Genomic DNA, 27,853 nt, shown 5'->3' with positions numbered 1-27,853 from the left:
CCAAAAAAAAGCCTTGAGTCCCAAATTAACTAAATTGTTCGTGATTGAGGATTATATGGGAGGAAAGTAAAATGAGAAAAGAAAAAACGAATAGAAAGGAAAAAATAAGAAAAAGAGAAAAACGAAGGAAGAAATAAAATAGGAGGAGAAAAAAACAAAATAAAGCAAGACAAAAAAAAAAAAACAAAAGAGGAGAGAGTGAGAGTTAAGTGTTTTGGAGTATAACCTTAAAGGAGGGTGAGGATGAAGAAGAAAAATAAAATGCAACACTCATGGGTAGTGTAGTTCAAGAAAGGGGAAGCATAAGATGGGCAGAGAATAGAAGGACCAAGGTGGAGGAAATAAAGGCAAAAAGATAGAAGAAACAAGCAACAACAACAACAACAAAAAAATTAGTGGATCAAGTTGTAAAGTCTGTGGGTTTTTCTTGATTTTGAGAGGTTAACTTCTTCCTTTTTCTTTTCTCTCCCTCTTCCTAGTCGGTGACTCTGTACCCCAGGCTCTGCCCCTGTGTCACTCTTAGTTAGGGATTTGCAGTTGATGGGATTCTATGGCAATGTCATATAATTGGCTTTAGTCTTGCTGGAAGTAAAGGCTTGTTGGCGTTTGCAGGGTCCAACGATGAGAGAGTTTGCTTTCCTGGATTCTCTCTCCTAGTCCCCCCTTTCTGAATTAGCAGCCTGGTGATCCAGCTATAAGGCTGCAACTGCTTCTGCCTGGGGAGTAAGAGGCTCAAAGAGCTGGGAAATCCCCACTCTATCCCCACTCAGTGCAAGGCTTTGGGAAAGGCTCTGACAGTCAGGGCCTCCAGTGTAATCAGGCAGGGGTGGGAGTCAATTGTTGTCAAGGTGACTGTTCAGCGCCTATCATTTAGTTGGACCTCTCAACCCAGGCTTTCCACACTTTGTAGCCTGTTTTTGCAGGGAAGAAGAGGCACTAGTCTCTGCTTACGACTAGTGTAGTATAGACCTTATTATCTGCCAAGTCCTTCTTGTTAGCGTTTATCCCTGAATATGGAGGCTCTATCAATCAGAAGTTGCCCCCGCCCCTTTAGCGAGAGGCACTAAAAAATATCACGCCTCTTGTCTTGGATCGCTGAACTGAGAGAGATCTTATCAATTAGAACCGAGGGTGCGCAGATTTTATGGGTTAAGCTAATTTCAGTGATTGGGTCGCAGCTGTGTTTCCGAAGGTATTTTAGGCTGCCTGCGCGCGCCCCTCCCCCAACGCTTGATTGTTAGCTTGAATGGCTGGGTGAGGTGCCCCGCCCACGGAGAGAATCTCCCAAGCCTCTCCCGCTCGCCCCGCCGCTGGCGGCTGGACCGCACCAGGCGCAGGATAATGGAGCCCCCTGGGTGTGCGGGCCAGTAGGGCACCCTGGGCGCGTGGAATGCCCAAGGCACGCGCGCGAATGGGGCGCTCCGGGCACCGGTGGCCGGCGACCCCCACTCGCAGTGTGCGGGCCGCTGGGAACGTCAGCGGTGCTCAACCGGACTGGACCGGGCGCGCGCACGGAGGCTCGTGGCGGCCGCTCGCGGTGGCGGTTCGCGGGGGCTTGCGGCAGCTCGCAGTGGCGGTTCGCGGGGGTTCGCGGCGGCTCGCGGGGGCTCGCGGGGGCTCCCGGTCGGCCGCTTGCGGCGGCTTGCGGTTCCCAAGTATATGGGCTGACTCACCGCAGGCGCACTCCCTGGCGGCTTGAATGAGCGTCGCTGCGGTGGCTTCCTCCACACCCTCGTCTCTCAGATTCAAGTGATAACAGTCCTTTTGCTTTCAGTTTGTGTGGAACTCCGGAATGCTCCGAGGATAAATTTTTCTGTTTCTAGTTGATAAATTTGTTGTGATTTAGGGGAGAGCTGTCGGACGCGCTTCTCACGGCGCCATTTCCGTGACGTCACTCCCCCACACCATCATTCTTAAGGAAGATTATTTCCTGAAGTTCCAATCCTTTATAACTGGGAATCAAAATGAAACTCACCATCTATTAGATATAATAAGCACTTAATAAATGTTTGCTGTTTTTATTATTGTCAGGCTTATATGCTAAATACTTCACATGTTTGATGATGTTTTGTTCATATAATCCTATGGCAAAGGTAGTGTTATTCTGTAGGTGGTAACTGAAGTAAAAAGGTGAAGTGACTTGATCACAGTCACACAGCTAGTGAGTGGCAGAGCCAGGTGATACACACCAAGCTGATAATTCTAAAATTCTCATTCTTCTTAAAAAAAAAAATTCCATGACCTTCTGAAAGGATAGAGATAGGCAATGGGTCTGAGGAGGGACACTTAGTCCAACCTGTGGATTTGGAAACCACTTCCTATTGAACATGATGCTATAGAAAAATCTGAAAAGTGAATAATAATTAGAAACAGGAAAGGTGGGGCAAATACTTTCGGAGAGTGTAGCATGAGTAAAGCCCAGGAGTCTGACACAGCATTGTTACAAGCAGTGTAGAGTGCAGAGTATACAGTATGAGTCAGACTGATGGGAAATACAGATTGAGAGGGAGGAGGGGAGACCTTATGTAGGCAGAGGACCCTATATGCTAGGTTATAGAGATTGGATTTTACCCTAGGAAATGGAAATAATTAAAAACAATAACAGAAGGAACAATAAGAGTACAAGTAAAACCAATAATTCATAGGGCTTAGAAATAAAACAGGATTTCAAATTACCAGATATCTTTTGGCTAAGAGCAAGATGAGCAATTAGTTAAACTTAACATTTTTGCAATATAGAGATTATTGCTAGGGTATTAAGGGGGGAAAAACATTTCAGAACAGGCAAGTCTCCTTAGTAATTGGTAGGGAAACTATGAAGTGTTTGAAATTGAATGGTAGCCATTATTATGTCTATCCCTTAGATTAAGGACTTTATTTTGTATCTCATTTAATTTCCATAACAACCCCATGAAGTAAGTGATGACTTCTCAGTTTTATTAGTAAGTAAAACCAGTGAAAAAGACTTTACCAAATGTGAAGTGACTTGTCTAAAGAAATCTACTTTAAAATGTAGTATGATACAAAAAACAAGTCTTGGTGAGGATGTAGAGAAAAGGGAACCCTCCTGCACTGTTGGTGAGATTGCAAATTGGTGCAGCTACTATGAAAAACAGTGTGGAGTTTCCTCAAAAAATTAAAAATAAAACTACCTTATGACCCTGCAATTCCACTTTTGGGTATTTATTTGAAGAAATCTAAACCACTTATTCAAAAAGATAAATGCAACTTTATGCTTATTACATTGTTATTTACAATAGTCATTATATGGAAGTAACATAAGTGTTCATCAACAGACTATTGGATAAAGAAAAAGTGATACTTATAGACAGTGGAATATTACTTGGCCATAAAAAGGGTAAACATTTTATCATTTGTGACAACATGGATGAACCTAGAGGATATTATGCTAAGTGAAATAAGTCAGAGAAAGACAAACACCATATGATTTCACTTGTCTGTGGAATCTAAAGAACAAAGTAAATGAACAAACAAACAGACCTATAGATACAAAGAACAAACTGATGATTTGGGAGGGGGGTTGGGGGCTGGGTAAAATATGTGAGGGGATTAAAGAGTACAAATTGGTAGTTACAAAGTTGTCATAGGGCTGTAAAGTACAGCATAGGGAATATGGTCAATAATATTATAATAACAATGTGTGGTGTCAGGTTGGTACTAGATTTATGGGAAGGATCGCTTTGTAAATTATGTAAACATCTAACCACTATGCTGTATACCTGAAACTAATATAGAATAATTTTAAATGTCAACTGGAATAAAAAAAATGTAGTACGATAAAGACTCATTGAGCTAAAGGTGTAGGTTAAAGAGGCCCTGGAAGTTGGTGAGCCAATGACAGAGATTGGGAAGAGTTAACTTGTATGTAATGAAGATGTAAAAATAATAGTATGTCAGACTCCACAAAATTTTACCCCCTTCTTAATTATTTGTTGGTAGGCATTTTTTTTTTATTTATTCACTTTAGAGAGGAGAGAGAGAAGGAGAGAGAGAGAGACAGAGAGAGGAGAGAGAGATAGGGGGGAGGAGCTGGAAGCATCAACTCCCATATGTGCCTTGACCAGGCAAGCCCAGGGTTTCAAACCTGGCGACCTCAGCATTTCCAGGTCGATGCTTTATCCACTGCGCCACCACAGATCAGGTTAGGCATTTTTTTAAAAAATAGGAAGATACATTAAGTTTTCATAAAGAAAACAATTTACTCAGCAGAGTAATATTAAACATGAAGCCCAGCTAGAAACTACAGTGGAAAGTTCATGTGAGCTACTGCTTAAACTTTCCAAGACCTAAAACCTATAAGGAAACAGATGTTAACTATGCAGACATATGACTGAGATATTAGATCAGTACAAGCGAGAATCAGCCAGATTAGGCTATGATTACAAAAAACCCTAAAATCTCAATGGCTTATGACAAGAAAGGGGTGTTTTTTGCTTCCACTAACTGACCACTAAGGTTTGGTTGGGGGGCTCACTCTGGTACCCAGGCTAAATCAGAAACACTTTCCAGCACTGTGGCAGACAGAAAGAGAGCCTGTGAAATCACATACTGTCTCTTAAAGGTCCCACATGGAAGAGACATATCATTTCTAATCACATTTCATTGGCCAGAATCACAAATCACATGGCCACATCTGATTCAAGGGAAAGAGGGACTTGCATTCCAACCACAATTCCAGAGGGAGAACAACAAGAATTTGGTGAACAACATGTCCGACTACCACAGTGAGATCTTAAGAAAAACAGCAGTGAAAGCTGCCTAAGAAAGGAGAAGTTCTGGAGACAGAGATAGCATTAGGGGCTTAGAATTATGTGGACACTGGATGACCTAAACATAATGGTGACTAAGAGGAGAATAAAATTTAATATATAATTTTGTAAAAATTATTGCAATAGTAGGTCGCTGTATGCTGTGAGAAGTTTGGTGAAAAGAACTGTAGGATCTCTTACCACAAATAGTACGGACCTGTTCACAATGAGACTTTGTATGGGATGTGGTTATCATGCTCCTTCATTTTCATTGAAGGCTCAATCAAAGCCCGTTATGCTACTGCAAACTCATTTTAGGTGATTCTAATGCTATTTCCAGTTTCATTGCTGTCTGCTGGCATTGGGCTTAAGAAACTTAAGCCCAAATTTTGTTACGAATTTATGTACAAAATTTCACACATGAGATATGATTCTATGTATTGTTGCTTCTATACTTTACAGTAAAATATCTAATTCTAAACTATTTCATAGAAAATGAACTAGATAACTCGAACATTATTCATGACTGAAATAATCTCTTTTCCAGGGAAAAATCTGATCTCATAACTACCTTCTCTAAATAAAATAGATTCCTCCCTTTAGAAAGCAAATATATGAGAAGTTTTTTAGGTTGAGTTTCCCCAGAAGCTGATCTGAGACGAGGAATGAGGGCAAGTACTGTAGTCTATTTGGGTGTGATCCCAGAAAGTTTGGAAGGAGAGTGAGAAGGTAAGAAGAAGCCAACATAGGGTTCCTTAAAGAGCAGGTTACTGCTGTCGGCAGCGGAGGTTCTAAGTTGGGGACTTCTGGGAGACAGTGTAGAACACAACTTAATACAAGCATACTTGCTTTATTGTAGGTTCATTTACAAATCACTGCAGTAAAGAGAGCTATAATCTTTTTTGCTGCTGGAGGGTCTTGCCTTCAATTTGTAAAGAAATGCAACATCTGTGAATTGCAGTATAATGAGCTATGCCTGTATAATACTACCTCCAGGTGGGGAAGCTGGGGTAATTTTAAACCCACTCCCCTCCTTGATTGCTTGAGGGCTGCTCTAAGGGCCATTAACTACCTGGCATTTCCAGCCGGCACCCCCAGAACTGGCAAAGTGGAGTCTGGCAGCTAGAAGAAGCCCTTGAACAGAGAAGCTGAGATGAGAAGAGACTTGCAGTAAGTTGCCATTGGTGTGCCAGTAGGAATGACAGAGGATGAAGCTCCAAGTGCAGCTCCAACATTGTCAGTACAGAGAGGATACTTGAGTTTCTTAGTCCATTTCATTGGATATATCCATCGCTGAGCCTAGATATTAACTTTTAAGAAATATTAAAAGCGTGGTGGGCCCTGACTGGTTAGCTCAGTGGTAGAGCATCCGCCCAGTGTGTGGATGTCTCCAGTTGGATTCTGGGTCAAGGCACACAGAAGACATGACCATCTACTTCCCCAGCCCTGCTCCCTTCTCTCTTCCTCCCCCCCCTCTTTTCCTCTCCAGCAGCCATGGCTCCATTGGTTCAAGCACATCTTCCAGGCACTGGGGGTGCTGGGTGCTGAGGGCTAAGCATGGCTTCATGGAGCCTTCACCTCAGGCGCTGAGGATAGCTGGTTGACTCAATGGGGGTTGCTGGGTGGATCCTGGTGGGATGCATGGGGAGTCTATCTCCCCTCCCCTCACTTGGAAAAAGAAGAAGAAGAAGAAAAAGTGTGGTGGCATCTGAGACAAGATGGCAGGCATCTTTTTAAAAATTAGCAGTAATACACAGAGTGACCCAAGAGTGGAGATGGGAAAGCTCTGACCAGTCGAGGACCAAGATTTATGCGAGAAATGACTTTGTTCACAAGCGTGCTGGGAAAGGAGCCCCTTAAACAGCTGACAGGTGTGTTTCCTACAGCAGGAGAAAGTCTTCTTAAAGCCATGTGGACTTTTCACCTAGCAAATGGTCCTTACTCCATATTGCTTGAGAAAAGAGAAACAGGCAGGATTTTCAAAGGTTTGGTAATGTTTTAAGATCCAATTAGTACACCATAACAGGAAGTGGAGTATTGGGTATTATTTAGAAGTTGGCGACTCTTATTTGATTTACCCTAACTCAAGTAGTCTCCAGAGACAGTGGAATAGAATCGTCTCAAAAATAAAGAAAAGTACTTAGCTACTTTTCATTATTTTCCAAGCAGATTCATGAGGATAAGGGAAAGTAAGGGTTTGTTTGGGGGAGGGTAGAGTTCTCTTAAAAAGAGAATTCTGGAAGTCATCATAATTAAACAAAAAAGAAAATGTGCCAGGCAAGAGTGGGTGGGGGCTGTTTTCTTTGTGGTTGGCTGCAGTGCGTTCAAGATCTCTAACCTAGGATGAGGCTTCTGGGCTTCCAGTAGGCGAGTAGCTGCCTGGGATACCCAAGGTTCCAGGAAACCGGCGCAGGTGTCCTGGCCCCTCAGGTGAGGAAGTCACTGCAGCCGGAGGCCGGCTAGGCGGCCCGGTGGCTGAGCGCTGGGATGGGAGGGAGGGACGCGCACACAGGAACCCTGCCCGATGGGCTCGGCTCCCACTAGTGCTGGCTGCTGCACCCAGCCTCACGCCCTGGCCGGAATCGCTGCCCTGCTCCTTCCGTGCACCCGCTTCTGTTTGTCGCCTATTTCCTCCGACCTCACTGCCCAGCGCTGTGCTTCCAAACTAAGGCAACTCATTTTGTTCTCCTAAGGGAGCGGGGAAAAGCGCGTGGTCCCCTCCCCCTGCACCAGGGTCTCCTGCTCGTTGGCCAGGACCCGTGGCGCTAGGAGTGGCGTTTCGCGTCCCGGAGAGGGAGAGGAAGCGGGCATCTCTGGTCCCGGGATGCGGTTGTCCCGGTTTCTCCCTCTTTTCCCCTCACCCCGCGCGCTCACTCCGGGGCAAACTGGTTACAAAGTTTGTGAGATAGGCGTGGGCTCTTGCAAGCAGAGCTCAGGGCTGATGCGGACGCCAGAGGCAAGGACACAAGCGCTCCTGGTGGCTTCTTTGTTCTGCTCTAAGGGACAGACCTGGCTAGGAGTCGCTGGGAGAGTGAGAGGACCGCCAGCTGCCACATTCAAGACCCAGCAGGGGCTCTTTGCTTCCTCCCTACCTCCTCCTTCAGGCATCTCCCCTACTTCCAACCAAACTTAGGCACTGCTTCCAAGGCCTCCTTCCTCTGCCGCAGTCCATTACCCCGAAACTTCACTATCCCACAAAGATCCCACGTCTAGGATGGAGAAAGGTTAGAGGCGAAGGTGCGATCAAGCGTATCTCCTGGAGGGTGGCTGTTTACTTTGAAAAGTTTAGGGTTTTTCTTTTGCCCTACAAACTGCTTCCCCACACGGGTCTCCATTCTCTCCCATTTTCCCCACCTTGCGGCTTTCCTTCTCTTTAATTCTGGTGAGATTTGTAAGAAAAATGAGCGCCGCTCTGACTTACTCAGAGAGCCAATGCTTTGGGCCACACTTGGGATGAGAGTCTAGGGATGAGGAGAGGTGAGGATGGGGACCCTAGCTCTGGAGTTTGGGGAACGACTGGTAAAGGACCTGAGTAAGGATCCATAGCTGTTCCTGGTCTGGACACCTGATTTATCCGGAGGTGGAGGAGTTTAAGGAAAGTGGGGATGCTCAACTCGGACCAGCCCGGTGGGGGAGGCAGGAGGGGGTACAGGATGGGAAGCGAGAACCCCGGGTCAGATCTCTGGGGCGAGGCAGGGGCATAGGGGAAGAAACAGGCGAGGAATGCTTGGCTCCAGGGTCAGGAGGAGCGGGGCCATCCAGAGCCTTGCAGTCGCGGATTGAGGTTCTGGGTCTGAGGGGTAAGCTTGATGTCCAGGTGGGGATCTGCCCTCAGCCCCTGGACCCAGGTGCGCGGTGCCGTCAGCAACAGGTACCCTGGGGCTGGGCTTTGCCCTGAGGATTAGAGGGCCCTACCAAGCGACAGTGAGGTGGGGTGGGCGGGGCAGGACAGTGTTCCAAACTTGGAGCCCCCTTGAGATGTTTTGGTGCTTTGGGCGGAGCCAGGTGGAAGAACAAGGAGATGAAGAGCCCTGGGATGCGCCCCACCTCTGATTGTGTAACTGCCTTTATCTTCTGGGGTTGACCCTCTGCCCTTCGCATTTTGTCTATTGCGATGATGAAAAACTGACGGAAACTCGATGCCAAAGTGGATTGTTCACGTTGATTGGCAGGGAAAGTGCGAACAAAGAGGTGCATCTCCCGGAAACAATGATTTTGGAGATTCCACACCCTCCTCCCTCCCTGCCCCGAGGACGTGAGCGGGTTAGCAGGAGGTAGTGTGGAGGGAGGGAACCAGGACCGGCATCTCCACGGAAAGTTGGAGCGACGTGGTGGGAGAATTGGATGAGTCTAGTGGCTTAGAGCTGGGGACTAAGCGGCTCCAGCTTCTTGGTGGTTCGAGAGCGGGCGGGAGATGCGGGGAGGGAGGGGGCGGGGAGGGAAGAAGGGAGGGGAGGGGAGAGGAAGAAGGGGTGAGAGGGAGAACCTGCCGCTGCTCGCCGCCTCTTTGTCTGCTCCGGGACTGGGAACAAAGGGGGGAACTCTGATGAACTCTCCTTCCCTCGCCCCGGATGCCCGGGTATCTTCCTCTTACAACTTTGCCGCCTCGGCTTTCTGCGCTGTCAGGCCACACAAAAGTGTCCGGGCGCCTTGCGGACTGCAACAGCGGAACGTCTCTGAAAAGTGTGACCAAGTGGGAAGAAGGTGAGTGGAGACTGTTGTCTTGTTTACTTCTCTTTCCCTTAATGCGCCCGGCTCCCTGTCCTTGGAGGACAGAGGAGTCGTCCAGTGACGAAGTTTGGCTCGAAAGTTGTACCTCCTTTCCCCTACTCCCTTCTCTTTTGTTCTTTAACGAACTTGCACAGATGGTTTTATTTGTTGATTTTTAATAGGCAAACGCGAAGCAGGCATTTCTCTTAAGTGCCTCTTCCTATGAGAAGCTGAGGGTGGGGGGAAGGGTATACTAGGGGGCATTGCCTCATTTTCCCCCAGTTGCGCTCACAAGGAGGAAAACTCTCCGAAGTGGGAGGGGTCTGTACAGTCTCACCCCTACGTTGCCCAGACTTTGTCATACTAAAGAAAGAGCTATAGAATTGGGGTCGTTTCTCACCAGTTTATAACTTAACTGTCTGCGGAGCGCCCAGCAGATCTAACGCACAATGCCAAAGCTCCAACAATAGAATGCAGAAGAGGTTTGGGTTAGAGAGATGTGGACTTTTGTGTTTGTGGTCCAGGGGTTAGAGCTAACAGGTAAGAGTTCAGGAATATTTATTTGGGGCTGGGTAGGTGGGAGAAGCCACAGGTTCCCGACTGTCAGAGATGCAGGGATGGGGGGATAGGGGCTGGACCACTAGTTAGAGTCGGCCATCCCGTGCGTCCTTAATTTCACCACCCTCCCAGAAAAACCTATGCAGATCTTAGGATCCCTCATCACCTTTGTTACTTTGTCCCCCCACCCCCAAATTTAATGTTTTTGAATAGAAAGTGGAACGTGAGCCCTAGAAGATCCCCAGACTCTGCCCACCGGCTGCCTTTTGTGTTTTAACCTTTTGTTCCTATCTGCCACGCCCGGCCCAAAGAGGGATGGCTGTTGAAGCTCCTGCCGGTGCAGAGGCAGCGATCAAGGGGAGACTCCCTAACTTTGTTTCCCAAGTAGCTTCCCTTCGCAGTGTTTCTAGGTTGCTTCTTGCTCAAATGAGGCAACCACTCTACAACTAGTAAACAGCTCCACTTTCTATGAAATTTCTTTCAGCGCTTTCCCACTTTACCACAGGAGTTGTTTATTGGTCCTGTCACTTGGTTAACAGAAAAACATTGAGGAACCGCAGTTGGGAGTTGGTTGAAAGTGGGCAAATGTAGTATGCTTTAGCTTTTACGATTTGTTGAAATAGGGATGTGTGGAACAGGCTTCTTGAATTCGACAATGCAAAATTGAGGTCATTACCCTCAGTCATGTTTAATGGGATCATTCCAAATACCAAGGTAATTTATCACCATCTCTGCTTCCCTCACGTATCCCCACCCTAGAGCTAAAGGCTTTCCTCACTTTTGAACTTACCCCACTTTTTAACTTTGACATGACTAATGAAACGTCCAAACACAGTCTATTTTAATCTCTTAAAATTGTGATTTTGTATACTAGTATTCATTATTTAACATGTCAGCTAGAAAGGATTCAGGTACCAACACTACATAGTTTCACGTTTTCATGTCAAAGATCGAAATGTATATAAATGGTATACTTACATTTTTTTAAAAGAAAGAGTGTAGAAAGACTTGGAAACTAACATTAATTAATTTTCATTGTACAGGTGTGATTATTATTACCAGCATCTAGAAAGCAGCATGCAGTGCACTGTTCTTATGGGATCTTTCTGTCAGTGAACGTTCTGGAAAGTACCACTACAAACAATATCCCATCATTTCTGGATAAAAAGTTATCAAACTTCTTTGACTGGAGTTACTTAAAAGTTAATATGCTGGAATTTTTATGATGCCTTACCTATGTGGATTACTACAGTTTGACCGCTGGGGATTCTCCACCTTAAAAAAGGTACTTCTCTTTTAAATACTCCATAAGTATTTCATTTGGGGGCTGGTGCTAATGGCATTAGATAATTGTCTAGTTCTTTTGAGCTGTGGCCTGATCAAAGTGATATATAAGACTTCAGATTTTCTTGTTTTAAATTGGTTTCTGTAGGTTCTTTTTCATTGGAAATGAAAATTTGGATACTTCTAATGAAATTTTATTGATTTTTACAATGTGTTCTTCACCATTAGCACACATATGAATGTGGATTATGTTATCACTAAGGAAAGTTACATAACAATGATGGGTCCTATATGCAAATGCCCTATTTTATTTATGATTGGTTTTGTTTTTATATTTAAAATGTTATTCCATTAGCAGAACTTTTGTGGTTTGCATTATTTTTTTTTCACCTTTGACATTTCATTTTGGTAAACAAAACTCAAAAGAAACCAGAAATAAGTGAATTTCTAATAACTGGGAGTCAATATAAAGTACAAGTTTTAACAGCATGAAAACTTAACTATGTAATAACAAAGAGGCTATAGATTTGTTTAGTCTTCATGGTATATATCAAGTTTTTAAAGCATTATGAGTCTTATATTCCCACTTTTAAGTCTTACAATTCACTTTTGTCTATTTCTGTGACAAAGAAATTGAAAAGTTCATATAAAAACTGTTGGTAATATGAAAGTGCTTTAATATAGTATTACTTTTCTTGTTTAACTTCCCTTATTTGCCACGGAAAATGCGAGTTTTCTTTGTTTAAAATACATTGCTTTGAAATGATTTGAGTTCTAAGATTTGAGTCTCAAAATGACTCAAGTTCAAGGTGATTTTAAACGGTATAGGTGAAGAATATTGGGAATACCTATTACTTTGAGAAATGTTAAGGTCGGGTCTAAGAAGATAATTGTGAATTGGCAATATTTTTATCTTGCTACAAGTAAACTATTACAATTTGCTTATTTCTAGTTGTATAAACTTCGACAAGATATTTAATCTTCCTGGACTTTAGCTTATGACTTATAAAATGAAGGTTAGGTTAAAGAAACTAAGAAATCTTTTACCTTTAAAAGATTTGTGTCATTTGGTGATTGCTCCTATAATTTAGGTGCATCCATCCTCTCTGGTGAAGTTTATTTTTAAATTGTTGAACAATAGAGTACTGATGTGGAAAACTTCATGTGTATTAATAATTATTTTGTATGAATTCTTAGCTTAGGGAATATTAGTTCAGGAAATACTTTTTAAATTTTCTATAAAATATCCTTTGGGCAAAGTGTGCTGTATGAAAATATCAGAGTTCCTCAAATGTTTTCAACATAAGTTTATTTGCTGGAATGTTTTTTGGGGGTAGAGAGTGCAGTATTATTGATGAGTAAAACTCATCAGTGTTTTACCTACAAATGTCTGAAGTGACTATGCTTGAATTTTTTCAAATGCCTACCCAGAGTTGGGCTTAGAGGTTTAGAAATAGACTTTGGATTGAAACAGACCTGAGTTTGAATCCCAGCACAGGTAACCACTCACCATGATACTTTGCCAGAGGTTATTTGATTTCCTTGGGTCTCAGTTTTCTGATTTGTAAGTGGAGATCATAACACTTATCTCATGGCATTGTTGTGAGGCATGTATTTATAAAAAGCATATATGCAAGAAAAAACTTAAAAGAGGACTAAGTATCTCTAAACATATAATAAAAGGAACTACTGTTGCCTTTCATGATGACTTAGTGACATTTCAGTACTTCTAACTTTCTTTGTTGACTGCCTTATAAGTTTCAAGCCACATTAACCAAAAGTATTCATTGAAATATTTAAAGTAAATTTTGATAGAATTTTTTACGTATTTAATTTTTTTTTCCAGAAAATATGTTCCATTCAAGTCTTTACCCAATTAAGTATGGATCTATTCACTTTGACAAACATTTATTAAGTGTTACTATGTGTAAGCATGTTGCTGAAGGTTATGGCTTCATCTTGGAATTTGTGGCTTTTTATTTCTTTAGTGAAATTTCTATGAATTCAGATAATAGCAAGTTTCTAGAACTGATTTACTCAAATTCTCTATTTTCAATGTTATCAATGATGAGTAGATTTAGATATTGTTTAAAAATTTTTGTTATTCACTCTTTAACTATAGTATAAAGTGATGGTTCAGTGGTTTCTTAATTTTTTTAAAAGATTTTATTTATTGATTTGAGAGATAGATAGAGAGAAAGGTGGAGTGGGGATGGCAGGGAGGAGCAGGAAGCATCAACTTGTAGTAGTAGTGGTTGCTTCTCATATGTGCACCTGACTGGGCAAGCCTAGGGCCTCGAACCAATGCAACCTCAGCATTTCAGGTTGGTTCTTTATTTACTGTGCCACCATAGGTTAGGTTCAGTGATTTCTTGATGAAGAAATAAAGAACTATTGCACATTTTCTGATACTAATTTTTATAGAACAGTCTTTACTTAAATAGACAGTCTTAACTTACAGTATAAATGGACATTTTGAAGACTAGCATATAATTGTGAAATAAAGTTTAAGGTCCTGGATTTTCATTTTCTGGATTTGTAATTTAGCAAGCTACATTGCCTTCTCTGGGTGATTAGGTTAATGAAAATCATATTCATTTACCCTTAGGAAGTTTCTGATGGGAATGTTAAGGTATTGCTCCTTCTCATTTGTAATCTACCAGTAGATAGTTGCCTTGAAAGAGTAATGTTAAGAAAAAAATATAAAATAATTTAAAATTTAAATGGGAAAATATCCCCAGATGTATCCTAAGCTGTTTGTTTGTGGATCACATCCTTTTTAATCAGCAGATTATATTATTAGTATAACAACTAATATAATAATTGGTAATTATGGATTTTAAAGTAATGAATTCCTTTACATTTTTCGTTTTTTTTTTTTTAAATAATTTTATTTTTTTAATGGGGTGACATCAATAAATCAGGATACATATATTCAAAGATAACAAGTCCAGGGTATCTTGTCGTTCAATTATGATGCATACCCGTCACCCAAAGTCAGATTGTCCTCTGTCACCTTCTATCTTGTTTTCTTTGTGCCCCTCCCCCTCCCCCTTTCCCTCCCCCATTCCCCCCTCCCCCCCGTAACCACCACACTCTTATCAATGTCTCTTAGTTTCACTTTTATGTCCCACCTACGTATGGAATAATGCAGTTCCTGGTTTTTTCTGATTTACTTATTTCACTTCGTATCATGTTATCAAGATCCCACCATTTTGCTGTAAATGTTCCGATGTCATCATTTCTTATGGCTGAGTAGTATTCCATAGTGTATATGTGCCACATCTTCTTTATCCAGTCATCTATTGACGGGCTTTTTGGTTGTTTCCATGTCCTGGCCACTGTGAACAATGCTGTAATAAACATGGGGCTGCATGTGTCTTTACGTATCAATGTTTCTGAGTTTTGGGGGTATATACCCAGTAGAGGGATTGCTGGGTCATAAGGTAGTTCTATTTTCAGTTTTTTGAGGAACCACCATACTTTCTTCAATAATGGTTGTACTACTTTACATTCCCACCAACAGTGTATGAGGGTTCCTTTTTCTCCACAGCCTCTCCAACATTTGCTATTACCTGTCTTGCTAATAATAGCTAATCGAACAGGTGTGAGGTGGTATCTCATTGCTGTTTTGATTTGCATTTCTCTAATAGCTAAAGAAGATGAGCATCTTTTCATATATCTGTTGGCCATTTGTATTTCTTCCTGGGAGAAGTGTCTGTTCATATCCTCTTCCCATTTTTTTATGGGATTGTTTGTTTGTTTGTTGTTGAGTTTTATGAGTTCTTTGTATATTTTGGATATTAGGCCCTTATCTGAGCTGTTGTTTGAAAATATCATTTCCCATTTAGTTGGCTTTCTGTTTATTTTGTTATCAGTTTCTCTTGCTGAGCAAAAACTTCTTAGTCTGATGTAGTCCCATTCATTAATTTTTGCCTTCACTTCTCTTGCCATTGGAGTCAAATTCATAAAGTGCTCTTTAAAACCCAGGTCCATGAGTTGAGTACCTATGTCCTCTTCTATGTACTTAATTGTTTCGGGTCTTATGTTTAGATCTTTGATCCATTTTGAGTTAATTTTTGTACAGGGGGAGAGACTGTAGTCCAGTTTCATTCTTTTGCATGTGGCTTTCCAGTTTTCCCAGCACCACTTATTGAAGAGGCTTTCTTTTCTCCATTGTGTGTTCTTGGCCCCTTTATCAAAAATTATTTGACTATATATATGTGGTTTTATTTCTGGACTTTCTATTCTGTTCCATTGGTCTGAGTGTCTATTTTTCTGCCAATACCATGCTGTTTTGATTGTCGTGGCCCTATAATAGAGTTTGAAGTCAGGTATTGTAATGCCCCCAGCTTCATTCTTTTTCTTTAGGATTGCTTTGGCTATTCGGGGTTTTTTATAGTTCCATATAAATCTGATGATTTTTTGCTCCATTTCTTTAAAAACGTCATTGGATGTTTGATGGGAATTGCATTGAATTTGTATATTGCTTTGGGTAATATAGCCATCTTGAAAATATTTATTCTTCCTAGCCAAGAACAAGGTATATTCTTCCATCTCATTATATCTTTTTCAATTTCCCTTAACAATGGTTTATAGTTTTCATTATATAAGTCCTTTACATTCTTTGTTATGTTTATTCCTAAGTATTTTATTTTTTTTGTTGCAATCGTGAAGGGGATTATTCTTTTGAGTTCCTTCTCAGTTGTTTCATTGTTGGCATATAGAAAGGCTATTGACTTCTGTATGTTAATTTTGTATCCTGCGACCTTACTGTATTGGCTTATTGTTTCTAGTAGTCTTTTTGTGGATTCTTTGGGGTTTTCGATGTATAGGATCATATCATCTGCAAAAAGTGATACCTTTACTTCTTCTTTTCCGATATGGATGCCTTTTATTTCTTTGTCTTGTCTGATTGCTGTGGCGAGAACCTCTAGTACCACATTAAATAAGAGTGGAGAGAGTGGACAACCCTGTCTTGTTCCTGATTTAAGGGGGAAAGCCTTCAGTTTAGTGCCATTTAACATGATGTTAGCTGATGGTTTATCATATATGGCCTTTATCATGTTGAGATATTTTCCTTCTATACCCATTTTGTTGAGAGTCTTAAACATAAAATTGTGTTGTATTTTATCAAAAGCCTTTTCTGCATCTATTGATAAGATCATGTGGTTTTTGTTCTTTGTTTTGTTGATATGGTGTATTACGTTAACCGTTTTACGTATGTTGAACCATCCTTGAGATTCTGGGATGAATCCCACTTGATCATGATGTATTATTTTTTTAATATGTTGTTGTATTCGATTTGCTAGTATTTTGTTTAGTATTTTAGCATCTGTATTCATTAGAGATATTGGTCTGTAGTTTTCTTTTTTTGTGCCATCCTTGCCTGGTTTTGGTATGAGGGTTATGTTGGCCTCATAAAATGTGTTTGGAAGTATTGCTTCTTCTTCAATTTTTTGGAAGACTTTGAGTAGAATAGGAACCAAGTCTTCTTTGAATGTTTGATAAAATTCGCTGGTATAGCCGTCAGGGCTTGGACTTTTATTTTTGGGGAGGTTTTTAATGGTTTTTTCTATTTCTTCTCTACTGATAGGTCTGTTTAGGCTTTCTGCTTCTTCTTGACTCAGTCTAGGAAGGTTGTATTTTTCTAGGAATTTATCCATTTCTTCTAGGTTGTTGAATTTAGTGGCATAAAGTTTTTCATAGTATTCTACAATAATTCTTTGTATATCTACGGTGTCCGTGGTGATTTCTCCTCTTTCATTTTGGATTTTGTTTATATGAGTTCTTTCTCTTTTTTCCTTGGTAAGTCTTGCCAAGGGTTTGTCAATTTTATTGATCTTTTCAAAGAACCAGCTCCTTGTTGTATTAATTTTTTCTATAGTTTTTCTGTTCTCTAATTCATTTATTTCTGCTCTGATTTTTATTATCTCCTTTCTTCGGCTGCTTTTGGGTTGTCTTTGTTCTTCTTTTTCTAGTTCCTTAAGGTGTGAAGTTAAGTGGTTCACTTGGGCTCTCTCTTGTTTGTTCATATATGCCTGAAGTGATATGAACTTCCCTCTTATCACTGCTTTTGCTGCATCCCATAGATTCTGATATGTCGTATTGTCATTTTCATTAGTCTGTATAAATCTTTTGATCTCTGCACTTATTTCTTCTTTGACCCATTCATTTTTTAAAAGTATGTTGTTTAGTTTCCACATTTTTGTGGGATTTTTTTCCTCTTTTTTGCAGTTGAATTCTAGTTTCAAGGCTTTATGATCAGAAAATATGCTTGGTACAACTTCAATTTTTCTGAATTTTCTGATGTTGTTTTTGTGGCCCAACATATGGTCAATTCTTGAGAATGATCCATGTACACTGGAGAAAAATGTATACTCAGTCACTTTGGGATGAAATGTCCTGTAGATGTGTATCATATCCAGGTGCTCTAGTGTTTTGTTTAAGGCCACTATGTCTTTGTTGATTCTCTGTTTGGATGACCGATCTAGAGCCGTCAGCGGTGTATTGAGGTCTCCAAGTATGATTGTATTTTTGTCAGTTTTTGTTTTAAGGTCAATAAGTAGCTGTCTTATATATTTTGGTGCTCCTTGGTTTGGTGCATATATATTAAGAATTGTTATGTCTTCTTGATTCAGTGTCCCCTTAGACATTATGAAATGGCCATTTTTATCTCTGAGTACTTTTCCTGTCTTGTAGTCAGCATTATCTGATATGAGTATTGCTACATCTGCTTTTTTTTGGATGTTATTTGCTTGGAGTATTGTTTTCCAGCCTTTCACTTTGAATTTGTTTTTATCCTTGTTACTTAGATGAGTTTCCTGTAGGCAGCATATAGTTGGATTTTCTTTTTTAATCCATTCTGCTACTCTGTGCCTTTTTATTGATGAGTTTAATCCGTTTCCATTTAGTGTAATTATTGATACTTGTGAGTTCCCTATTGCCATTTTATATCTTGCTTTCTGTTAGTTTTGTGTCTTGTTTGATCCTTCTCTTTCGTTTTTCTATCTTTTGTTTTTATTTGGTTGTATTCCATACATCTTTCCTCTGTTGCTATCTTTTTTATCTCATGTGCTTCTGTGGTGCTTTTTTCAATGGTGTTTACCTTTGAGTAATGAAAAGGGTCCCTACCCTGTTCATTGTAGCAAACTATTTTGTTAGTACTTTTGCACTCCATCGTCCTTTGCTACTGTTAATCTCCATCTTCTCCCCCTCTTTCTTTTTGTTGTTGTCACAGTTTAAATTTGGTTTTATTGTGTTTTTCTTGGAGCTTTTACTTGTGGCTCTGTTTTTTTTTTGTTCTTTGTATCTGATTGGAGAACCCCCTTTAGTAATTCCTGGAGTGGGGGTTTTCTGATGATAAATTCCCTCATCTTTTCTGTATCTGTGAATGTTTTTATTTCTCCTTCATATTTGAAGGATAGCTTTGATGGGTATAGTATTCGTGGCTGAAAGTTTCTCTCTTTCAGGACTTTAAATATTGCGGTCCACTCTCTTCTAGCTTGTAGAGTTTCTGCTGAGAAATCTGATGATAATCTAATGGGCCTTCCTTTATATGTTGTATTCTTCTTTTCCCTGGCTGCCTTGAGAATTTTTTCTTTGCTGTTGGTTTGTGTCAATTTCATTATGATATGCCTTGGAGTAGGTTTGTTGGGGTTAAGAAAACTCGGTGTTCTGTTTGCTTCTTGAATTTGAGGCTTTAGTTCTTTCCACAGGCTTGGGAAGTTCTCATCTATTATTTGTTTGAGTATGTTCTCCATTCCATTCCATTTTCTCTCTCTTCTCCCTCTGATATACCTATTATTCTTATGTTATTCTTTCTGATGGAGTCAGATAATTCTTGTAGGGCTATCTCATTTTTTTTAATTTTTGAGTCTCTTTCTTCTTCTCTCTGTTGTGCCTCAAGTTGCTTGTCTTTTATTTCACTAATCCTCTCTTCTATCTGACCTGTTCTATTAGCTAAGCTTGTTACTTCGTTTTTCAGCTCGTGAATTGAGTTTTTCATCTCTGTTTGATTTGTTTTTATAGTTTCAATTTCTTTGGACATATATTCTTTGTGTTCATTGAGTTGTTTTCTGAGCTCCCTAAATTGCCTTTCTGTGTTTTCTTGTATATCTCGGAGGATTTTTAGGATTTCTATCTTGAATTCTCTGTCATTTAGCTCCAAGGTTTCCAATATATTAAATTTTTTCTCCATAGATTTTTCCTCATCTAGCTGTGTTACCTCTCTTTCTTTTGTATCCATGATATTCGATTTTCTCTTCCTTAATGGCATCTGAGGGTGGTTTTGTTGATAGTATTAATGAGATTTAATAAAGAATAAAAAGTTAAAAAAAAATAAAAAATCAAAAAGAGTTGTTTTTTTAAAAAAAATTAATAATGAAATAAAGAAAAATAAAATAAAATAAAAAATTTTAAAAAAAGGAAATTATTCCCCCCCTCCTTTTTTCCTCTCCTCTCCCCTTTTTCTTGAGAAAATCTTGTGGTGAACTGTGAATTATAACAAATAATGCCTGTGATGGAGGTCCTGAATTGGGGAAAAGTAAGAAAGGGGCAAAAAAAAAAAAAAAGAAAAAAAAAAACAAAAAAAGAAAAAGGGGGGTGGTATGGACCCACAAAAAGCAAATAAGGAAAAAATTTGGGTCAAGAATAAAATGATTTGCTTTTAGGTGTTGGTTGTCTAAGAGTTATGATGAGAGGAATAAGAGGAGAACAGAAAAATGGGGGGACAAATTAAAAAAATACTATTGTATTTAGTGGAACAAGAACTAGATAATATGGAGAGCCAGGGATGGGAGCACTGCTAGTGAGTTAAAAAGGTGAAGTAAAAACCCCCAAAATGCCACAAACATAAGTTTGAGTCCCAGATAAGATAATTTGTTTGTTATTGATGTTTGAATGAGAGGAGATGTAAAGGAGAAAGGAAGAAACTAATATAGAGGGAGAAAAGAAAGAGAGAGAGAGAAAAAAGAGGGAACCAGTAAAAGAAGAAAAAAGAAAGGAGAGAGAGAGAGTTAAGGGTTTTGGTTTTGGAGTGCAACCCTCATAGAGAGAAAGGAAGAGGAGAAAAAAGATAATGGGAGATGTAACACTTATGGGTAGTGTAGTTCAAGGAGAGGAGAGAGTAAGACCGGCAGAGAGTTAATCGGCCAAATTGGAGGAGGAAAAAAAGTATCAAGAATGAAGATAAGAGAAACAAACGAACAAATATAATAAAATGGGATAGGTTATAAAGTCTGCAGATTATTCTTGATTTTGAGAGGTTATCTTCTTGTTTTTTCTTTTCTCTCCCTCTTCCTGGTCGGTGACTCTGTACCCCAGGTTCTGCCCCTTTGGCACGCTCAGGTAGAAGTTTGCAGTTGATAAGTCTCTATGGCAATGTCATGTATTGTGCTTTAGTCTCGTTGGGAGTCAAGGCTCATTAGCATTCATAGGCTCCGACAGTGAGAGAGTCCGTGTTCCTGGAGCCTTTCTCCTAGTCTTTCTTTCCTCAATTAGTAGCCTGAGAATCCAGCTATGGGGTTGCTGCTGCCTCTGCCTGGATAGTAAGAGGCTCAAAGAGCTGGCAACTCCCCACTCTATTTCCACTCAGCACAGGGCTCTGGGTAAGGCTCAGTCAGTCAGAGCTGCTAACATAATCAGGCGGGCTTTCCGCCCACTGAAAGACCTCTGGCTCTGCCACTCTGTCCGGTAACACAGGCGGTCACCCACTTCCGGGGTGCTTGGAGGAAACTCTCATTCACTATCTGCATGCGCAGACCAGGATATCTGGCCAGCAGTCTCACGCTCTGAGTGAAACCCCCATCCGCATGGAAATTTGCAGCACTGGAATTCACTCTCGCTCCGTCCCCGTGCGCGGCTTTTGCAAGGCGCTGGGGCGGCCGGAGATTCCGCTTTTGCCCACACAAAGGCCCCTGACTCTGCCCCTCTGTGTGATAACATGGGCGCGCACTGCCGAGGCACTCGGAGGAATCGCTCACTACCTATCTGCGTGCGCACACCAGGATATGAGGCCGGCCGCGTTTCCCTGAGTGAAACCCTCACCAGCACGGAAAATTTCCACCGTTGGAATTAGTTCTTGCTCCCTCCCGTGCGCGGCTTTCCCAGGGCACTGGGGCTGCCCAGAGATTCTGCTTTCAGCCCACAGAAAGGCCTCTGACCCTGCCTCTCTGTGGGGCAACACGGACACCCACTTCTGGGGTTTAGGAAGAGATCTCTCGCCCACTAACTGCGCACCAACCAGGAGAACGGGTAAAATGGCTGCCCCGCTTGTCTTTCTTTGTTTGGGTTTGGCGCGAGTGTTAGCTTGTATTGCCCGGCTTGCCACAGGAACAGTTTTTCCTCGGCTAGGATCTCCGTGCCACAGCCTGGTTCGGCCCTTTGTGCCGCAGCCTGGATGTATTCACCCCCTTTGCCCGCCTCAGTTTCTATATTCACAGTTTCCAGAGAAAGCCGCCCTGTTTAGGTTAGTGAGGAAGGCGGAGCATTTCTTACTCCCTATTTCCTTCAGGATTTGGTTATATATTTAGCCAATTTTTCACTCGACCATACCTTCGGGTGTATTGTGAAGCATCTGGAGGCTCCAAGTATAGGTTTTTCTGTTTCTGGTTGAAGATCTTGTTGAGTTTTGGGAGAGATTTATCGGTATCGCTTCCTACTCCGCCATTACTCTGACGTCATCTCCCATTTTTCTGTATGACATTAATTCTTAAATTATAACCAAATATACTTAATAACTTCACTGTAAGTATCAACTTTTATAGTTGCTTTTTGAAACTGTTCGTTGTCAGTGACTAATTTGAATTACTTAAACCAGAACTGTCTACCAAAGTATTTACACTAAACTTACATAGGGAGAAAATTTACATATTCACTACCTTCTAAAAATGATGAATATAACAGATACTCAGCTTCTTATCAGTAAATAAAGCATTTATTTATCTTTGAAATTTATAATACCTCTAGGAGGTGGTCACCCGAATATTGTGTTGTATTTTGAGTACCACTTCTGCTTATTTCTTTGCTATGAATTTCTTAAGGTGCAATAGGTGTTTCCAAATTCTCTTTGATTTCTTCTGCATAGGCTCAAATTTGCCGATTTTAAATGCCAATCATTTCTAAGAACTTTGATTGTAGTTCTACTTATTGTTTAAGACAGTGATTTTCAACTGCTGGTCCGCAGATGGGTCCACCAGAAATTTCATGCCAGTCTGTGAAAGATTTAATCACCCTGATGCTGTATGAAGATTATAGACCAATGAACTTAGTTGAATTTGCTTATGTTCGGAGGGATTTCTGCCTTAGTGCCCCAAACTAATTCTCCTATTTTCACCTATCCCCAAGTGTAAAAAGGTTGAAAACCACTAGTTTAAGTAAGACACATGTTTAGAAATAGATTTATCATGAAACTATGAAACATACTCTGTTCAATTGTTTTTCTTATTCACTTTTAAAGTAATATACATTTGTTGGCTTCTATGTGCTGGACATTGTTCTAAGCACTGAGGATGCACAAGAAATAATACCCCTGCATTATTTATCTTTGAACTTTTACTAGTTACAGTAAAATATGTGTTAAAATGCAGCAACTACTATTGAGTAAAATAAACCATGAAAGGAGATAGGGAATGAGAAGGATGGGGGTTGCAATTTTCAGTGCGATGGCCAGGGATGACCGCATGGAGAAGGTGACATTTGAGCAATGCCATGAAAGAAGTGAAGGAATGAGCTATGCAATGCCGGGTAGAAGAGCATTCAGGCAGAGACATGGCAAGTGCCTGGTTTATCAATCGAAGGCAAGGAGGGCATAGTGGAGTGTGCAAAGAAGACGGTGGGAGGAAGGGTGTCATAGAGGAAATGGGAATAAGGTGAACGGGTCACGTGGATCCTCAAAGGCTGTAGTGAGGACCTGGGATTTTTCACTGAGAAATGTGGGATTCCATTGAAGGGTTTAAACAATGACTGATCTGATGTGGTTAGTTTTGTAGCAAGATGACTCTGGCAGGCAGAAGGAGCCAGATCAAAGGTGGGCAAGGGGAGCAACATGGAGATCACTTAGGAAGCCATTTCAGATATCACATGAGAGGTGGTAGCTTCCAGGATGAGTGCAAAATAGCATGGAGGCAGTGAGGGGGAGTTGAAGTCTGAAGATACTTTGGCTGGAGGATTTTATAGAGATTAAATAAGAACTATGAGGGAAAGAAGAGGAGTCAGATGTAATTCTGAGATTTTTGGCACAAGCACCTGAATGAACCAAACGCCCATTAACTGAGATGAAGTGGGAGCTTGGGGTAGAGGATACCAGAAGCTCAGTTTGGACACCTTTATAGTAAGATCTGTTTTAAGCTTCTAGCAGTTTAATATACAAGCCTGGTTTTCAGGAAAGGAATCTAGAGATACAAATTTGTGAGTTGGAAGAAATCAAATGCTATTTAAAGGCATGCAACTGGATAAGATCACCAAGGGAATGAGTATAGAAAGGAGAGAGGTCTGTGTGCTAAGCCTTGAGGCCCTCCAGATCCAGAAGTGGGGAGGATGAGAAGTAGCAGGTAAAGAATAGTTGAAATCGGAGCCCAGTAAGGAAAGTATCATGCCCAGGAAGAAGGCAAGATCATCTTTGTCAAGTGCACTGATTGACTGAGCAAGATGACAGTTGAGAATGAATCTTAGTTTTAGGCATTTGGGAGATTAATGCTTCTTGATAGTGTTGGCCAGGGTACTTTTGGTAAATGGCGAGAGATTTTATCTTTTTCCTAATTTGCATGGTCCATTATATACCTTTAGAAAATCCTACCCTAACTAAAACTGGTCAGCACTTTTGAATTGATAAAATGTTTGTATATATTGTCTTAGAGTGTAAGAGAAATTGGATGATAATATCTATGTTTATCTTACAAAAGAAGAAATTGAGACTCAGAAGTAAAGTGATGTGTCCTAAGTCATAGAACTGTCTTTTAACTTTAAACGCTTTGTCATAGGCAATAAGGGAGATAGTAATAATAAAACTAATTCTAATATAATGTGAAAGAGGTGATGAATGTGGAGTGCATTATACCCAGGGGGGCGGGAAGTGATTATTTTTTGGAGTCAAGAGAAACTTTCCTGAATTGGGTTTTAAAAGATGCATATTAACATGCAGTCAAAGTCTAGGCTTGCAAAACATAATGTGCAAAAATACAGATGGCTGAAACATGGGATAACTGGAATGTATTTGGGATGCTTAAGCCATTTGATTTATGCTGAACTTGAAGGAGAGTGGATGAGAGATAGGCTGGAGTGATGGCAAGTGATAGTTCAAGGTGCCATCTTAAATATCCCTTATGTCACATAAGATAGTTATATACAACATAGTTAGAGATGCCTGAACATCACCAAAAATGCATTGATTATCTTAGTTCAGACTGCTATAAACAAATACCTTAAGCTGGGTGGCTTATAAACAACAGAAATTTGTTTCTGATGTTTTGGAGGCTGAGCTGTCCCAGATAAAGGGGCTGGCATAATTTTGTGTCTGGTGAAGGCCTCCTTCCTGGTTCATAAACAGCTGTCTTCTTGCTATGTCCTCATATGGTGGAAGGGGCAAGGGAGCTCTTTCTGGGGCCTCTTTTATAAGGACACTAACCCTATTCAAGAGGGTGCCACTCTTGTGACCTCATAACTGCATCAAAGCCTCACCTCTAAATGCCATCATCTTGGAAATTAGTTTTCAATATATGAATTTTAATGAATTTTTGGGGCATGCAAACATTCAATCTAAAGCAGGTATATTTTCAGAATTCTATTCTTCCTTTAAAAGTATATGTTCATGTGAATCGTATACCCATTAAAGGGTCTCTGGTGAGTATTTCTAGTCTATATCAATCAGCGTCTTTTGGCATCAGGTAAGAAAACGCTTAACCAAAAGTGGCTTAAAAATTAAGGATTTTTATTTTATTTTATTTGGTTTCACATTAAAGAAATGTGAAATAGGACTATTCCAGGACTGGCTAATTTAGCAGCTTAGCAGTGTCATGGTTCCTGGTGAGCTGACTTTCTCCTCCTGGTCTTGGAAGAGCTGCTGCAGCTTCAGGCTTCCTGTCTCCTCTTGGGAACCAAAATTAGGAAGATAAGAAGGGTTGAATCTTGCCATATATTTATTTACACACATATATTTCTTTATTTTAAATATATTCTATTCAATCATTTCTTTAGGTAAAGATAGAGAGTTGTACAACTTTCACCACTTTTAGAATTTTCTGTCTCCCCCCAAAATATCTCCTGGGTCCATTTGCAGTTAATTCTGTTCCCACCCACTGGTCTCAGGAAACCATTTATGGACTTTTTCTATATATAGATTTGCCTTCTCTAGATTTTTTCATATGTGAATGGAACTGTGCAATTAGTGGGTTTTTTTTTTGTTGTTTGTTTGTTTTTATGTGTCTGTTTTTGGTCTGGCTTCTTTCTCTTACCATAAGTTTCTGAAGCTCATCCATGCTGTAGCATGAATCTGTAGCTTGTTCCTCTTATTGTCTGAGTAGTGTTCCATTGTGTGGGTGTGTATCATTCTGCTTTCCTATTTATCCCATGTCAGATATGTGGGTTGCTTTCATTTTTCAGCTGTCATGGATAATACTGTTGTGATTATTTTTGTGTGTGTTTGTGTAGATATGTGTTTTTATTTCTCTTGGGCAGATATGTAGGAGACAAATTGCTGTATTGTTTGGTAAATTAAAACTTTTTAAGAAACTGCCACCTTGGCTGGTTGACTCAGTGGTAGAGTGTTGGCCTTGTGTGTGAAAGTCCCGGGTTTAGTTCCTGGTCAGGGCACACAGGAGAAGCGCCCATCTGCTTCTCCATCTCTCCCTCCTCATCTCTCTCTTTTCCCTTCCCAAAGCCATGGCTCAAATGGGGTTTGAGCAAAGTTGTTTGGCCCTGGGCACTGAGGATGGCTCCATGGCACTAAACCTCAGGCGCTAAAATAGCTCGGTTGCCGAGCAATGGAGCAACGCCCCAGATGGGCAGAGCATCGCCTGGTAGAGGACTTGCCTGGTGAATCCCAGTTGGGGTACATACAGGAGTCTGTCTCTGCCTCCATGCTCACTTAATAAAAAGAAAAGAAAAGAAAAAAAACTGCCAAATTGTTTTCCAAAGTGGTGATGCCATTTTACAGGTGTGAGGGTTCACTTGCAATGTATGAGGGTCCCAGTTTCCCCATATCCTGGCCTTTTGTGAGAGTGAGGAAAACTTTCAAAGAAGTGCACAAGAAATCTTCCCAGGGTAACTACAAAAGTCCATGACAAAATCTAGTTACTATTCAGGGAAATGAGGTTACCTTGAGAGCCTTAGACTGATAACTAGCACCCTGGGCCCATCACGCCCACTGGTACCCAGTGTCAGAATAAAATTGAAAGGATTCTTGAAGAGGTAACCTACAGAGTCAGCCATATGTCAGGCTTAGAATGTATTAATTGATTTAAGCATACAAAGTAGAGCCAAGTGCTGTGTTTATATGATTATTCTGATTTAAAAGGTAGACACAAACTCATACAGAAATAATCCACTTTATTGAAATTCAGGTTGTTCTTTACTTGTCACATTAAGAATTTCAGAAAATTAATCTGTCCAAACTAATAGCAAAGCAAGCACAGCCTTGGTGAGTGACTCTGTGGGCAGTTGCTAAACCCCAACATTCCTTTCTGATGAAGTACCATGTAACTTTTTTGGCATCCCAGTAACAGTTTTTTAATAATCTTGGTTAAGTGTAAGTTAACAGCCACCATATCCTTAAGATATAGAAAGATATTTAGACAATGTTAAATGTTAGACAACTTGGCAGCAACTTGACAAAATTATGTTAGCTTGGATTAAAAAAGAAAATCAACAAGGCTGTATTTTCATAGTTCTATCTTGTTCTTTTATTAACTCTTTTAAAATATCTATCTTTAAATGTTTAGTGAGGAATAACATACATAAGGATAGGTAAGTCCGGCCATGATACATGTAGGATATTGATGCTATCCTCTGTTGCAAAATCCAGAACATTGGGTCAACCTGTTTATTTCAGTGGAATGATGGAGATTAGAATGACTCATGATAGAAAGTCCCTAAAAATCTGAAGCAACATTTTTAGTGATTAGAATGAATCAATAGATAATGGGGGGGGGGGACAAACAGGGACAGAGAGACAGGAAGGCAGAGAGATGAGAAGCATCAAGTCATCATTGCGGCACCTTAGTTGTTCATTGATCGTTTTCTCATATGTGCCTTCACTGAAGGTGGGGTGGGGGGTGGAGGCTCCAGCTGAACCAGAGATCCCTTACTCAAGCCAGCGACTTTGGGCTCAAGCCAGTGACCATGAGGTTATGTCTATGATCCCATGCTCAAGCTGGTGACCTTGGGTTTTCAGGTCCTCAGTATCCCAGTCTGACGTTCTACCCACTGTGCCACTGCCTGGTCAGGCTATACTCTTGATAATTTAGAAATAAGTACAGAAAATTGTGGAGAAAATTATATTTAACACTGTTTTCTGTAACATTTCTACTCTTAAAATT

At 40.7% G+C, this 27,853-nt stretch overlaps 1 long non-coding RNA gene across 1 annotated transcript in view; it reads left to right on the top strand.

Moving 5' to 3' along the window:
- Nucleotides 1–9,261: 9,261 nt before the first annotated feature.
- The window catches only part of LOC136330831 (uncharacterized), a 508,264-nt gene continuing 489,672 nt past the window's right edge, over nucleotides 9,262–27,853 (top strand). Inside the window, exons 1-2 of the long non-coding RNA XR_010730391.1 lie at nucleotides 9,262–9,473; nucleotides 11,081–11,322. This is a non-coding gene — a long non-coding RNA (uncharacterized lncRNA). The remainder of the gene's footprint in view (nucleotides 9,474–11,080; nucleotides 11,323–27,853) is intronic.

This window comes from Saccopteryx bilineata, chromosome 3 (genome assembly GCF_036850765.1).
Source record: "Saccopteryx bilineata isolate mSacBil1 chromosome 3, mSacBil1_pri_phased_curated, whole genome shotgun sequence".
In the NCBI taxonomy this organism is placed as follows: Eukaryota; Metazoa; Chordata; class Mammalia; order Chiroptera; family Emballonuridae; genus Saccopteryx; species Saccopteryx bilineata.
The sequence above is the reverse complement of the archived record's forward strand: the minus strand, read 5'-3'. Positions and strand labels throughout refer to the sequence as shown.